General features: G+C 39.8%; 1 protein-coding gene across 3 annotated transcripts in view; it reads left to right on the top strand.

Annotated features, from left to right (window-relative positions):
* The first annotated feature begins 606 nt into the window (after positions 1-606).
* CNTN3 (contactin 3) overlaps positions 607-14,994 on the top strand; it is a 339,006-nt gene continuing 324,618 nt past the window's right edge. The window contains exon 1 of one of the 3 annotated variants that reach the window (XM_005547627.5): positions 607-741. The gene's annotated coding sequence lies outside the window, so the exon portion shown is untranslated. Of the gene's footprint in view, positions 742-1,304; positions 1,387-1,659; positions 1,805-14,994 lie in introns of those variants that run through there. The other 2 variants (XM_015446200.3, XM_065538896.1) reach the window with 2 other exon arrangements.

Below are 14,994 nucleotides of genomic sequence, written 5' to 3'. Positions count from 1 at the left end.
ATAATAATAGATCCAGGTTGCTCTGGGGACTGCATGAACTAATTCATTTAAATAGCGCAGTCCACTGCCTGCTACATAGCGAGCCCTTAATAATTATCCGCTTTAATATTAAAATTGGCAATCTTTGCGCACTTATGGGAGCGCAGCTGCAGGAGGCTTTCCTAGAAGTGGAATTCCTGCCTTAACCCCGTGCTCCCCGGGCCCCAACTGTGTGGCACGAGGCCACCCGGAGGTGACACGGTGACCGCCGCCCATCCCGCGCCGCCGCCCAGGGCCCTGCGGAGGCCGAACACACGTGGGTGCACGCGGCCGAGCGCAGGGCGGCGCGGGGTCCGGCCGGCGCAGAGGCGCGAGGGGCGCCACAGACGCGAGGCACAGGACCCAGTTGGCTGCTCCGCTGCGCTCCCCGCCCCTCCCTCCTTCCAGTCCGCCCGGTCTCCCCTCCCTCCAGCTTCCGCGTCGGAACCGGAGCCGGAGCCGGAGCCGGAGCCTGAGTGGCGGAGGCGCAGGCAGCGCTCGCTGGGCGCCGGCAGCAGCCACAGCAGCCTGGCGCGTGGCGGCGGCGGCGGCGGCGACAGCGGCTGGCGGGCTGGCGCCAGGGGCTGGGCTGGGAACCGTGCGGACGAGGGCGCTGCGGCGGCGGCGGCTTACGCGGGCGCGCACGACGGCCCCCCGGGCCCGGACTAACGGCGGCGGCGGGTGGGCCAGCGGGGCGGGCGTCTGGCAAGCTGCAGAGACCAGGTAAGTCCAGCATGCCCGGTTCCTGGCGCCGGCCGGGCCACAGGGATGAGCCACCTGCCAGGGCAAACTTTACGCACTCGCTTCATGGCTCCTCAGCCCCAAAGTTTGTTTGCAGGGAAATGCACCCGACGGGTCAAGGAAAAAAGATGCTTCTCTCAGCTGACTTGATTTGGGAAGATTATTTTTCCCTTTCTGGGGCGAGGATTGGTTTCGGGTTGGGAAGACTGCATTCCCCAGCGGGAGCGCGGAAAATTGAGTGGTAGGTCCCTCGGGCTTGCTCTTTGCGCGGTGGATTTGACCAGTGAAAGTTGGGGGAAAAAAGTTGTGACTCGTAGGGATGCTGAGGAACAATTCCAGGTGCGTGATGCAGGATGTGGGAATGTGATACCTTTTTGCCGGAACCACCCCCCAGGCCCAGATTCCCAGGTCTGAGAAAGCTAGGGTGGAGGATTCTTTCATTAGCGATCAAGTTTTCTAAGCTGCATTTTCTTTCTACTCACAGATCAGCAGCTTGGGACGGAATTCCCCGTCGCGTTTATTTGCCAGGTTTACCCTGATGCGCTGTAGTCCAGGTTTCCCGAGCTCGGACCCTGGTTTCAGCTGTTTCTGTGTTCTCTGAGGAGCCCTGCAAAGCTAACCAAGCAGGTAACAGAATACCAGAAAGAGAAAACCAGGAAGTGCCAACCGGGCACCCGAGTCATAGCACTATCAGGAATTTTTTTTTTTTTTTTTGGTCGCGTGAAATGAACGAACAGCTTCTGGGCTCTGCTTGTGCAAAGCTCCGTACAGCTCTCCAATCCGTATGTCCTTCCCTGTATTGCATTTGCTTATTGATGTACAGCAAGGAGATGTGCCCAGAGGAATTATTTAATAACAAATGGTGCCCGCTATGGTAAGGACAGCAAACCTCCTTTCAGAGGCAAAGAAAGGGGAACAGAGCTCTGGGAAAGGGGTAGCCAGTCTGTTCACCTCAACCCAAGATGCGGGGAAACAGAGCTAGAAAAAGCAACAGACAAGGAGGGAGTGATGTGCAGGAGGGAGGTCAGAAACCCCAGCTCATATGGTGAGTAGGTAAATCCAGAAATAATTTAAAAATGATTAAGCAAGAATAACTAAAAAAAAAAAAAAAAAAGTAGGAAGACTGTACGTGCTGTGGTTTCTGTCTACCCCCACAGAGATGAATATCATACTAGCTGAAAAAGAATCCTGATCTGTAAATAGATTAAAAACAGGAATTAATCAGAACAATGAGTCAGAGCCCTTCAGAGATTGAAAGGAGGAGTAATTGCTTTTGAAAGAGCTTATATCTCAATATCAAGTCAAATGTGTTAATTTTGCTTTGCTAGATGTGTTTACTAACAGTAACCTGACTTTGGCTGCAGTAACCTGGCATCTTGGTTCATGGTTTAAACCATTTGTGGGTCATGGGACTAGGGAGGAAGTTGCCTGCAGGTTAAGATTCACACCAATTTGTTCAGCATTTGTAAGATGCCTAATACGTGCATGTCATTGGTTGCAGTGGGACAGGTTCTTGTGAATGTTCATTAAAGAAATCTGATCGGGTTCAGTCTCACTAAATGGAAGGATGCTTGCTTGCAAATAGTAAAGAGTGGGGTCAGGAATTATTGATCTTTGAATGCTTGCTTGAAATTAGTTGAGAGTCAACATGTGATTTGAGGACCCCCAAAATGATCAGTACCCACCAGGGAAATATAGCAAATTGCTGTACATTTTTATAAGATGAATAGTAAGGCTGAATGCATGCAAGTGGCCCTCCTGTCTAAAAGTAGGATAGCCGAGACACCGAGTGGCTAATTGATATGCAGGGTAATAGATTCAGGCTGTGGCTGCCACAGACAATAACATTCAGCCTCATGTCCTCCTCACTGTCTGGATGTCATTAATGTCAGCCCGAAGACATGAAGGTGTTAAGTTCATTTCTCCAGGAGAATTCTAACTTTTAAATATCCTTCACAACACAACCAGATAGCCCAAGTGTACCTTAAAATGGCAACAAAGCATTTAATAGGAGCAAAGTGCTGAGCAGTTTCAAGTAGAGCAAAGATTAGCTGTGGACAACGAGCTGTAGCCTTTCCTTTGCTGATTTATGTTCAGTTTTATCACTGTCACATTTCATATATGCCTAGTTATTACAAACTAATAGCCTCTTTGCTCTGCTTGCAAAATATGCATCTTTCTCTTTTACAAGTTCCTAACTCCTTCTCACATATTCAGTACACATCTTCCAGCTTTGTTTTTACTGCATAATTTAAGTGTCCAACTTGAAGTTCTCATTAACTCTTAATATGGTTCATGCTGAAATAGTATATAGATATAATTGCCCCTTGTAAACTGCCAGATATGTGTCTCACTATATTGTGGCAATGCTACAAAACAGAGAAGCTTTGACTGGTTTCCAATCACCATTTAGTAAGTTGTTAGCGGTAAAAATTATGTTAATTTTATGTAGTGGAATATATTCAGATGGCAGGAGGATTTATTGATGCTCTGCATGCTTGCCTACTGTCTCTGATTTAGTTGTCACCACCAGTCTGCCTTAAGCTTTCTTACCTTAGCAAAGTACTTTGTCTCTATGAAGGTGAGCATCTTTAAGGTGCTCACTTGTAGTTTTTAATATGCACACATGCATATGTGTATAATTTTAACATGCATATATAATTAATCACTTAATGCTGGTGGACTATTTCCTTTCTTATGCTTGATAAAAGTGCAATGGAGAATATCATTGTTGCAAAGATGGTTGGCAAGAGAATATGGGGCCATGGAACAGTTTAAGATAGAACATTTCTTTGAAATTGAGGGGGGACAGATCTCAGTCTCATATCCAATTTGTATAAACATTTCAGAAATGGTTCAAGTGTTGTCAATCGTTTTTATCTTATAGTCTCCCCTGCGCTCATCTCTTAAACACAGTGGGACATTTCTTTGGAAAATTTGCTGCAGGAGAAATGCAGTCCCTGGTTGAAACTTTGTATGCCAAGTTTCAATCCATAGTACATTTTTATTTTCCCCCTTTTATGTACATGTTATAAACAAGAAATAAGGGTTTGTAATAGAAGTGCTGGCAGAACTTTATAGCATTTCAAACAGCTTTGCTACTTGGAATGTAAATATTTGTAGAATCTTTACTGCACAAGAACCTGCCTTGCAAAGAATGAGGAAAAATGACTATTTTACTAAGTAGGATAAAATAATTCAGTGAGTTTGCATATTTCTTGTTGCAGACATATTGGCATTTGAAGAAATAGATTATCTATGTTATAGTGATTCCATAGCACTCTCTTAGGTGCCTTTATAACTCAGCTTGTAAATTTTCTATGTTCTAAAGCAAGAGAACAATTTTGTCCCATTTGTTTTTTAAGTCCCTTGACTTTGATTACCTTTCAGATGTTAAGATATGAGATCCATATTTCAAAACTGCTTGATTATATTACTAACAAATGAGGCTGTCAGTATACTGTTTTAATCGGGTAAATAATTCGTGACACCATCACAATAATTCAAGTACTTTTATTTTGGGGAACTAGTACAACTCAGACCTTATGTGTCCTTGTTCTAACCCTGAAATATTTCTCACATTCGCCCACTTTCCTCCATGTTCACCCACATCCTCCTTGTCCAAGTCCCCATCTTCTCTCCTGGGATAGCTACATTGGCTTCCTTGGCTCCTTTCGTACTTCTTCCCCCAAATCATCCTGCATAGCAGCCAAGACAGTTTTTTTTTTTTTTTTTTAATGTAAGTTAAATTAGTCCTCATCTACTCAGAATGCTTAAATGGCTTTCCATTGCACTCAGAGTAAAATCCAAACTATTAAATATTACCTGCAAGGCTGCGTAGGATTTAAACACTTCTGTCTCTTCGACAATTCCTAGCAAGCTTTTTGGAACAAGGGTTTCTTAGGCCCTTTTTCATTTCTGAAGATTTGTTGAGCTCTTTCCTATCTTAGGGATCATTCTGTTCTTTTGCCGAGTAACCCTGTACAGCTCTAACCCCCTAAACACACATACACACACATGTGCACACACACACAAACTCACAGGGTTGACTTTTTTTTTTTTTTTCTTTTCGACAGGGTCTCACTCTGTCACCCAGGCTGGAGTGCAGTGGTGTGATCATGGATCACTGGAACCTTGACCTCCCGGGCTCGAGTGATTCTCCCACCTCAGCCTCCTAAGTAGCTGGGACTACAGGCACATACCACCATGCCCTGGCTAATTTTTGGATTTTTTGTAGAGATGGGATTTCCCCATGTTGCCAAAGCTGGTCTTGAACTCCTAGACTCAAATGATCTGCCCACCTCAACCTCCCAAAGTGCTGAGATTACAGGTATGAGCCACTGAGTCTGGCCCACATAGTTTTTGACTGCTACTCATCCCTTAGGCCACAGTGTAAATATCATTTGCTTAGAGAGAGCTCTCTGATTTCCTTCCTCCCCTGAATGAGGGCACCTCTGATAGGCTCTTTATGTTCATTTCCTTGGTAGTACTTAGTATAACTTGGAACTGTACATTTCCTTACCTGATTGTATGTTTATATTCTGTAATTACCTTGTAAGCAGTTACCACATCTATTTTACGCACTATTACAAAGCAGCTTCTGTCAAAGTATCTGGTTCACTGTGGAGTTTGATAACCTATGAGAACTAAGCTTGTTGGTCTGCTGAGTTTGCCATATGTAACCAAAGATCCTGTCAAGAAGGTACATATTCAGCAGAAGTCTGCAGCTGACTTTGACAGTATTCTTCCTGTTAATTGCCCATGATCTCGTACATCTCTTGGACAGCTGCTACTTCAAACCAAAGTTGTCCAAAATGGAAGTATTATTTTTCCTCGCAATCTATTTCCTAAGAGCTTAGGTGGTCTGTTCTTTCTTTAGCTATCATTGTGGTCATCAGGGCATCTGGAGTCAGTGGTCTTTGTCACCATCTTCTCCCTTTGCCGTTGTAACCAGTCCACTGATTACAAATACAAGAATGTTCATTCAAGCAGTGTGCCAGGCTGGGTTCTAAGTACTTCTTACCTAATGCAGGAGATTAAGAAATGACTTTCTCCTCACTCTCTTTCTTGTTCCAATCTATCTGACGTGCAGTGCTATATTAATCCATGAGGCTGACCCCTTAGGTCATTGGACACCCACTGCATAGAGAAAAATATGCTACTGATGCAGCCTGTCTATATGTGACTTCTCCCTAATTCTCCCCTGATACTTAACACTGCAACTATAATGTATGGGTCTTCTAAAACTTCCTTGAAGACTCAACATGGCCCTTTTGGCTTCAGTGTTCTTGCATGTGCTTGGAACACCCATGAATTCCACCCCACTCTCCTTATTCCCGTGTTGACTCATTTCCACCCTCAATTCATTGTTGTTTCTTTCAGGAAAGGTCTTTACTTCCAACTCTACCATTTGTCAAGGTAATACCCAACCTAGCCATTCCTCCAGGTAGCCTTGACTGTCCTCCTAGACTAGGTTTGACCTCTATGCTGTCTACAATCAACCATGTAAATTTTGTTTCTTCTTTAGGGGGTAAATGCATTCAAATTTAATTAATATTGTAAAATTGTTTAATATCTGCTTTTCCTGGTAGTCTGTTGATGGAGTAGCATGTAAATGTTAAGACTTTAGTGAATATTTCTGGAATGATAGAAAGTCTAACCTTTTTAATTGGCATGAAGTTCTGCTACGGTTATAGTGGGGCTTCTTTTTCTAGGGCTAAAATTTATTTTAGTGTATAATTTAAAGATTTTATTTTATTTTGCACAGTTTCTAACTGACAAGTCATTAGTTGACAACAGGTGAACATCTTGATGTGATCTGAATTTAGAAAATTTTGTGATAAACGTATGCTCTACAGGAAGCATAAGTCAAAGGTTGTAAGCACCGAGGACTGGTCCTTGAAGTAATGACCTTATTTTAGTGCAAGGAAGTGATGGGAAGTTCTCAAAATTCATTGTTTTATTAGAGCAAAACATTAGCATATGAAAGAAATAGCTAAATGACTGCATCACAACAAATCAAAAGCACATCTTCCTAAACCATAAATAATTACTTATAAATGGGGAAAATTTTGTAGGCATTAAACAGTCTCACCAGTCGTCCTTCAAAGAGGAAGCCCCTGTAATAGAGCTGAGAATACTCTATTTCACTTGCACTGTTTCTCAACTTCTGCTGTTTCTGCAGAAACGTTAACTGGGGTTCTACTGAAATAATGGCAATGCCTTAGCCCTTACAAGATTTTCTGAATCATCTCTGGGGTACAGCTTGCTAATCTGCATTTTTTAACTTTTTATTTTAAAGTAATTTGAAACTTACAGAGAGTTGTAAAAAATAGTACAAAGAGTTCTGTATAGTCTTCAGCCAGCTTCCCTGTATGGTAACATTGTATATCTCTGTGCTGCAATATCAGAACCAGGAAATTGACATTGGTACATTACTGTTCACTAGACTGCAGACCTTATTCAGTTGTCATCATTTTTTTAAACCTGATTTCATGAATATGTGTATAGCTCTACATGGTTTTATCCCATGTAAATGTTCATGTTTCTAGGATTTTAACTTAAAGAACAAATGTCCTGAGAGGTGACATTTCCATGTCAGCATACACTAATGTGATAATTTTGCAACTGTATTCTAGCATTGAAAAATTCCACTTCCATGAATCTTTTTCCATGCAAATATTTGTCTTGTTCTTAAATATCATGAAGTCCTTTACCTTGCAGATGCCTGTATCGAAATGGAAGTCTTGGGATTTTATAAGCCAGGACATGACATTTGGGTGATTCTCTGTGTCTTTGGTTTGGGAATCTGTGTTGACTTCCCCATGCTACATTTGAAAAGTTCTGCAGATAGCAAATATGTTTGTTTATCATTGTGATCAGACTTGGATAGGATTTTGATGCCACCAGGGCAGGGCCCCAACTGAATGCTTCATGCAGGTTCTAACTCAATCGCAGTTCATTTTATTTCTTGCATAGAAATAGTCACCCTTTAAAATAACTTAATGCATTGCAGAAGATGGTAATGACACTTTTCAGGCAATTAAAATCAACCCGAACAATATAGCTAGTGATCTAATCTGATGCCTGCTACTCACTTGGTCTGGCCGCCTCCCTGAATGTAAAGTAGCTGAAAGTTGCTGATTACCAATTACTAATTCCGGTGAATATTCTGAAAGCTCTGGAATACAGATAAGGCATATTTGTACCAAAGTCAGCTGTATGTGACTGCACCTCCCTCACCCCTGTGCATTCCCGTCGCCTAAGAAGCTTTCACATTTATATATACTAGGCAGGTTAATTTTTCTTTTCTTACTAGGGCTTCTATTTATTTTAAATAAAACCAATCAAAAGCATTGTGCATGGGTTGTATGGTTTTGAAATGTGAGCCATGCAGGCCCAAGTTTCTCCTTTTATTCATTGGAGTAAATAAAATTTTTTCTTCATATGTAATGTGGAGATATACGTGTTTCTATTTAGTGCTAATTTATTGGGCTGTTGTTTCATTAGTGTTAAGCAGCAGTTGCCCTATGAAATTAAGTCTGTAAACTTTAGTGGCAACATTAGTTTTTAAAAAGAACAAAAGGGTCTTAATATATGGGTTTTGTTATATTGTGAAACAAACCATGCATTCTGTGAAGATGCTTACAAGTGGAGGGTGTATTTCCATATAATGGGACATTCTGGAATATAGTCAATATCCTTTTAAATCTGATAGTGCCATAATTGTCTGTTGCTTTAAATATTTCTGTGTTATGACTTGCTTGGAAAATATATTTTGTCATTTTTCTAGAGTTAGGGCATTTTTCTGAGTCTTGACTTTTTATTATTCTATTTTTATAATACAATTATTTATGTCATTCTTCTTCCTACCATAGTTTGACCTTCTAATAACCCACCCGTCCCATTCACACATACATGCTTTCACATGTGTGCACATAAACACACACCCCCCCCCCACACAGACATACACACAAAATGCACAAGACATAGATTAGGATAGGGGATAGAGTTAATCCCAAATCATAAAATTGTAAGGGATGAATTACAGACATCTTGTAAGCATTCAAGCAGAAGAGATTAAAATCAAATGATGGGGAGGCATTTTAGATTGTATATAGGATTAATATGCCCCTGTTTTTAAAGTTATTCAATCTCTTCCTCCTCTGCTTCTTCTTCCTCCATCTTTTTATCTGCCTCTCTGTATCTGTCTCCTTCTTCTTTTCCTTTTTTTAGTGTTCTTGTTTGGTTTTGGTTGCATTTATGAATGGACTCTTCTGTACTGACCCATAGTGGCTAAATGCTTTCAATGGTCTCTAGTGGAAAGCTTACCTATGTTTATTCACACATTTTTTTGTTGAGGGGAGAGGGCAGGATGGGAATAGGGGATATAAAATGTCTTAAGTTTGCTATTTAGAGAAAAATAACTTCAGAAAAAGATAAAGACACACATCAGGCCTATAACAGACTGGCCGCGAGATGGTGGCCACAATACCTTCCTTGGCAGTTTGCATAGTGGCTCACTCTGACCTTCAAGCAATGGAGTCCATTTCCCTTTCCCTTAAATCTGAGTTAGCCTATTGAATTTGAAAAATAAAGTGTGGCTCAAGTGATGTTATTGTGAATTCTGCTCCTTAGCCTGGGAGCTTCTATTGTTGCACACTGAGTCTGCCCTGTGGAGAAGTCCAGGCAAGCCTCCTTGAGAAAAACAGGTCACATAGAGATAGCTAGTAGCCAATAGCTGGCCAGTAGCCAAAATTGGTAGTCAGTCATGTGAGTGAGGCCATCAGTCCCAATTAAGCTATCACATGGCTCATGTTACAGGAGTGACTCCAGGAAAAACTACCAAACTAAATGCTCAGCTGAGCTTAGGCCAAATTCAAAATCATCAGAGAATAAACAATTTGTTTAAGCTATTTATTTTTGGGGGTGGTTTATGCAGCAATAATACACACAAACTTTTAAAAAATTAATATAATTTTAATTGAGAAATATATATTTATTGTATACAACGTGATGTCTTAAAATATGTATACATTGTAGAATGAATAAATTGAGCTAATTAACATACATTATATCGCATATTTATCATTTTTATCGCATATTTATCATTTTTTGTATGGTGAAAATGCTTAAAATCTATTCTCTTAGTGATTTTCAAGTATACAATACATTAATATTAATTATAATCACTATGTTCTATAATAGATCCCTTGAACTTATTCTTCGTATCTAACAGAAGTTCTGTATCCTTTGACCAACATCTCCCTAAACCTCCCTCCCCACCCCCTGGTAATCACCATTCTATTCTCTGCTTCTATGAGTTCAGCTTTTTTAGATTCCATATAAGTGAGGTCAAGTGGTATTTATGTTTATTTGTCTGGCTTATTTTACTTTACAGAATGTCCTTCCAATTCATCCATACTGTCACAATTGAAATAATATCATTCCTTTTTGATGGCTGCATAATATTCCATTATGTGTATATACCACATTTTATTCATCAATTGTTGGACACTTAGATTCGTTGAATATCTTGGCTATTGTAAATAATGCTGCAATCAACATGGGAGTGCAGATATCTCTGACATACTGATTTCATTTCCTTTGAATATATGCCCAGTAGTCCTATTGCTAGTTCCCATGGTAGTTATATTTTTAATTATTTGAGGACCCTCCATACTGATTTCTGTAGTGGTTACAGCAATTTACATTCCCTCTGTCAGTGTGCAAGGGTTCTCCACATCGTCATCAACATTTACCTTTTGTCTTTGTGATACTACCTGTTCTAATGAGTGTAAGGTGATAGCTCATTATGATTTTAATTTCTTGGATGATTGGTGAGGTTGAACACCTTTTCATATACCTGTTTGCTAATTCTGTGTATTCTTTTGATGAATGTTTTTTCTGATCTTGGCCTATTTTAAAATTAGGTTATTTGTTTTCTTGCTATTGAGTTGTTTGAGTTCCTTATACATTCTGAATATTAACCTCTTACAGATGTATGGTTTGCAGATATTTTCTCTAGTTCATGGATCATCTCTTCTTCCTGTTGATTCTTTCCTTGGCTGTGCAGAAGCTTTTTAGATTGAATTGAGCTCATTTAATTGTTTTCACTTTTGTTGCCTGTGCTTTTGGGGTTATATCCAAAAAATCATTGCCTAGACCACTGTTATGGAACGTTTCCCCTGTGTTTCCTTCTAGTAGTTTTATAGTTTCAGGTCTTATGTTTAAGCCTTTAATTCATTTTTAGTTAATTTTTGTAGATGGTGTGAGATAAAGGTTTAATTTCATTCTTCTGTATAAATCTAGTTGTCCCAACACCATGTATTGAAGAGACTGTCCCTTCTTCATTATGTGTTCTTGGCAATTTCGTCGAAATCAGTTGACTGTAACTGCATGGATTTATTTCTTGACTCTCTGTTCTGTTCTGATGGGATATGTGGTCTGTTTTGATGCCAGCACCATGCTGTTTTGATTGCTGTGCTTTGCAGCATATTTTGAAGTTAGGTAGTGTGATGCCTCCAGCTTGTTCTTTTTGCTCAAGATTGCTTTGGTTATTGAGGGTCTTTTGTGATTCCATATAAATTTTAGGATATTTTTTCTATTTCTGTGAGAAATGTCTTTGGAATTTTGATAGGACTTGCACTGAATCTGTAGATTGCTTTGGGTGATATGGACATTTTAATAATATTAATTCTTCCAGTCCGTAAACATAGAATATCTTTCCATTTATTTGTATCTTCTTCCATTTCAAACTCATTATTCTAAAAACAGTACTTAAAAAAAGTAAGTAACTGCTTAAAGATGTGAGATATCTTTTTTGTTGTTGTATAAATGTAACAGCTTTTGCTTTGATAACAATTCAAAACTCTCAGTGGCTTCTAGCAAGCATTACTCATCTGCTTGCATGAGAGCCATGGGTCAGCTTTGGATTGGCATGGCTTTTCCATATTGTGCATAGGCTATGTGGCTTATTCTTCTGGGATCCAGGTTGAAGGGACAGTTTTGTAGTGGATACTGTGGTGCCCAATCGAGGCCCACTATTTAAGGCCCACATATCTATCCACCATCTGACTGGAATATCAGCTGCCATGTAGCTGACATCTTCACTCCCCACTGGGAATTTCCTTTGCCTTAGGAGAACTGTGTCAGCCAAGGTTGTGCTTCCTCTGGGTAGTGGTCCATAATCAGTGACTGACTGTTGCAAAGGCACAAAGACTGGAGTTGCCTTAATTTGGACAACTCTGTACGTGTAATTTATATACATGTGACTAAGAATATATTTTGTGTGTTTGAGATCAAGAGAGGTAGCCAAGAGGGGCCATCCCAGCCCTGGAACACCATATAAGGATCAGCTGAGACCTCAGTTGCAAATACTTTAAGTTTTAGGGTCCTCCTCTGACTTTACAGTAGTTTCTTTCAAGAGCACTCCTCAATAAATACCTTCTTCACCTCAGATTTTGTCTTTAAGGAGCCCAAGTTAAGAATGATCCTTATCTGGGATATTTTCTTCACATTAGTGAGGGCAGAAACACAAGAGACTTAGCTAGACCATGCAATTGCATTCAAAACTTTGGTAGCACTGGTCATATGTCAAGTTTTCTCACATTTCATGGCCGGAAGTCACGGGACTAATTAAGGAAGGGGAGGTAAGCAAGTGCTTACAAACAGTAGTATAGTTTATATATGTATTCTACCTCTCTTGACCTCATACACACAAAATATACTCTTAGTCACATGTACATAAATTACATCCACACCCTTAACAAGAACTATGCCCCCAAAAGTTCTTATCTAATCATGTAATCTGGCTGGAAGTCTGAGATTTTATTATAGTCTCTATAGCTTATGGCAGAAGTGCAAAAAACTAAACCAAACCACTGAAGCTGAGAGTGAATAATGAATATTTGTGAACAAAAATACCGTTTACCCACATGAATTAGCTGTTACCACAATAATTCTGTGTAGACACAATCCCCCCCTCCCAAATTTCAATAGTCTAAAATAACATATGTTTATATATCTCTCACTCTGTCACATTGACTAGGGTGGCCCTGCCAGACTAAGTTTTGTTTGGTTTTTTTTTTTTTTTTTTTTTGAGCCCAGGTCTTGCTCTGTGGCCTGGGCTGGGGTACAGTGATGCAATCATGGCTTACTGCAGCCTTGAACTCTTAGGCTCAAGGCTCAAGTGATCCTCGCACCTTAGCCTCCCAAGTAGCTGGGACTACAGCCATGCGCCATCATGCCTGGCTAATTTTTAATTTTTTTTAGAAACAAAGTCTCACTGTGGGAAGTGAGACTATGGGAAACATAGTGAGACTCTACTTCCAGGCTGGTCTCAAACTCCAGGCCCTGAAATGATCCTCTTGTCTCAAGCCTCCCAAAGTACTGGGATTATAGGCATGTGCCACCATGCCTGGCCTGTTCATATTTTTATGGGTCAGCTGGGAGTTGGCTTATCTAGGCTGGGCTGGTATGGGTTACTTTGCTTAATCTTCAGGACTGTTTGACTCTGTTTCCATATGTCTCATGGTGGAACTGATTCTGAAGGAGAAGCTCCCTGATGGAAATTATTCTCATGCCAATTGCAGGGATGCAAAGAGATAAGAGGCAAACACACAAGGTCTTTTAAGATCTTGTATTGCTACTGGACTATTACCACTTCTGCCTCATACTGTTGGCCATAACAAAAAAAAAAAACATAGCCAAACCCAAGTCAAGGATGGGAAATTATCCTCTGCCTCTTTAGTGGGAGGAACTGCAGAGTCACATGACCAAAGGCATAAATAAAAAAATGGGTGAAGAATTTGGGCCAATAATGCAATCTGTCATACCACCAAACCTCATATCCATTAAGCATTGTAAATGTCCTCTAGTTTTTAGTTGCCTTTCAAATTAGAAACAGGAAATGTAAACTGCCACTTTATTGCCTATGAATGAATTATAGCTCTAATTACTGCCTAAGTGAAGGAGCCCTTTGTGAGACCCAATAACACGTGGAGTTGGGAAATATAATGAAATTCTCCAAGAGTGTACTGTTCAATTAAAAGATCTCAGATATGTATTTGGAAATGTAGTGAAGAGTATCAGTTAGTTTTGTCCAGTAGTAATCTGTATGCATCTTATTCCATGTAATCTCTGTCTGCCACTTGATAGTTTCTTACCTTGGGCAAATTAACTGCCTTCTCTAGGTCTCAGTTTCTTCACCTGTAAAGTTGGAATAATGGTTTCTACTGTATAAATCTATTGTAAGGAATCCATAAGATAAGGCGAGCCCTTAGCAAAACTCAGTAGATGCTACCTATTGAGCTTTGCAGTTAGGTTACTGTTGTTGTCTTTATTATTCACTACTTGTGACTTACATATATATAAATATATGACATACATATATTGTATATATAAATATGTGACATACATATATTGTATATATAAATATGTGACATACATATATTGTATATATAAATATGTGACATACATATATTGTATATATAAATATATGACATACATATATTTTATATATAAATATATGACATACATATATTGTATATATAAATATATATGATATACATATATTTATATATGCAACACTAACCTAGTAAGAGATATGCTGTATGCTAAAAGAACAGACAGTTGGGAAGAATTAAAGGAAACTGAGGTAGAACGATCAAGGAAGGCTTCATATGAATGTAGGATTGATGACTCCTCCAGATTTGAAGAGTTGGAAGTCGAAGTACAGAATTTCTGGTTGAAAAAATCTGGCCTGGCACGCTCTTAAACCCACAGATCACTTCCATGGTTGGAGTTGAGAGTGTGTTTTAGCAGCTACTTGGTGAATTTTAGTTGCTATAGTGAAAGGCCGTGATTTGGGTAGTGTTGACTACTCGAATGTTATTAGAGTGTGAAGGTAAATCTGAGGTCATGGCCTGTTTTGAATCTAAAGTAATAGACTGCACAATGGGGGGATGGATCTGGGTGAATTATCTCTGTGGACAGCTTTTAACTTTCATTCACAAAATCTTATAAAGCACGTCTTAAAATGCATTTTACCAGTGAGACTAAAAAGATTCATAGAGTGCCTCAGGTCAAATAACAGGTTAATGACCTAACCAGAAATGAAACCCATATTTCCCTTGTCCAGAAGTAGTGCAATTTTCATTCTAGAACAGCTTCCACTTAGAAGAGAAATTTATGTAACTGTAAATGGGAACTATTGCTTTCTCCTCCATAGTGATT

This window comes from Macaca fascicularis, chromosome 2 (genome assembly GCF_037993035.2).
Source record: "Macaca fascicularis isolate 582-1 chromosome 2, T2T-MFA8v1.1".
Taxonomy (NCBI): Eukaryota; Metazoa; Chordata; class Mammalia; order Primates; family Cercopithecidae; genus Macaca; species Macaca fascicularis.
This window is presented reverse-complemented; position numbering and strand designations above follow the sequence as displayed.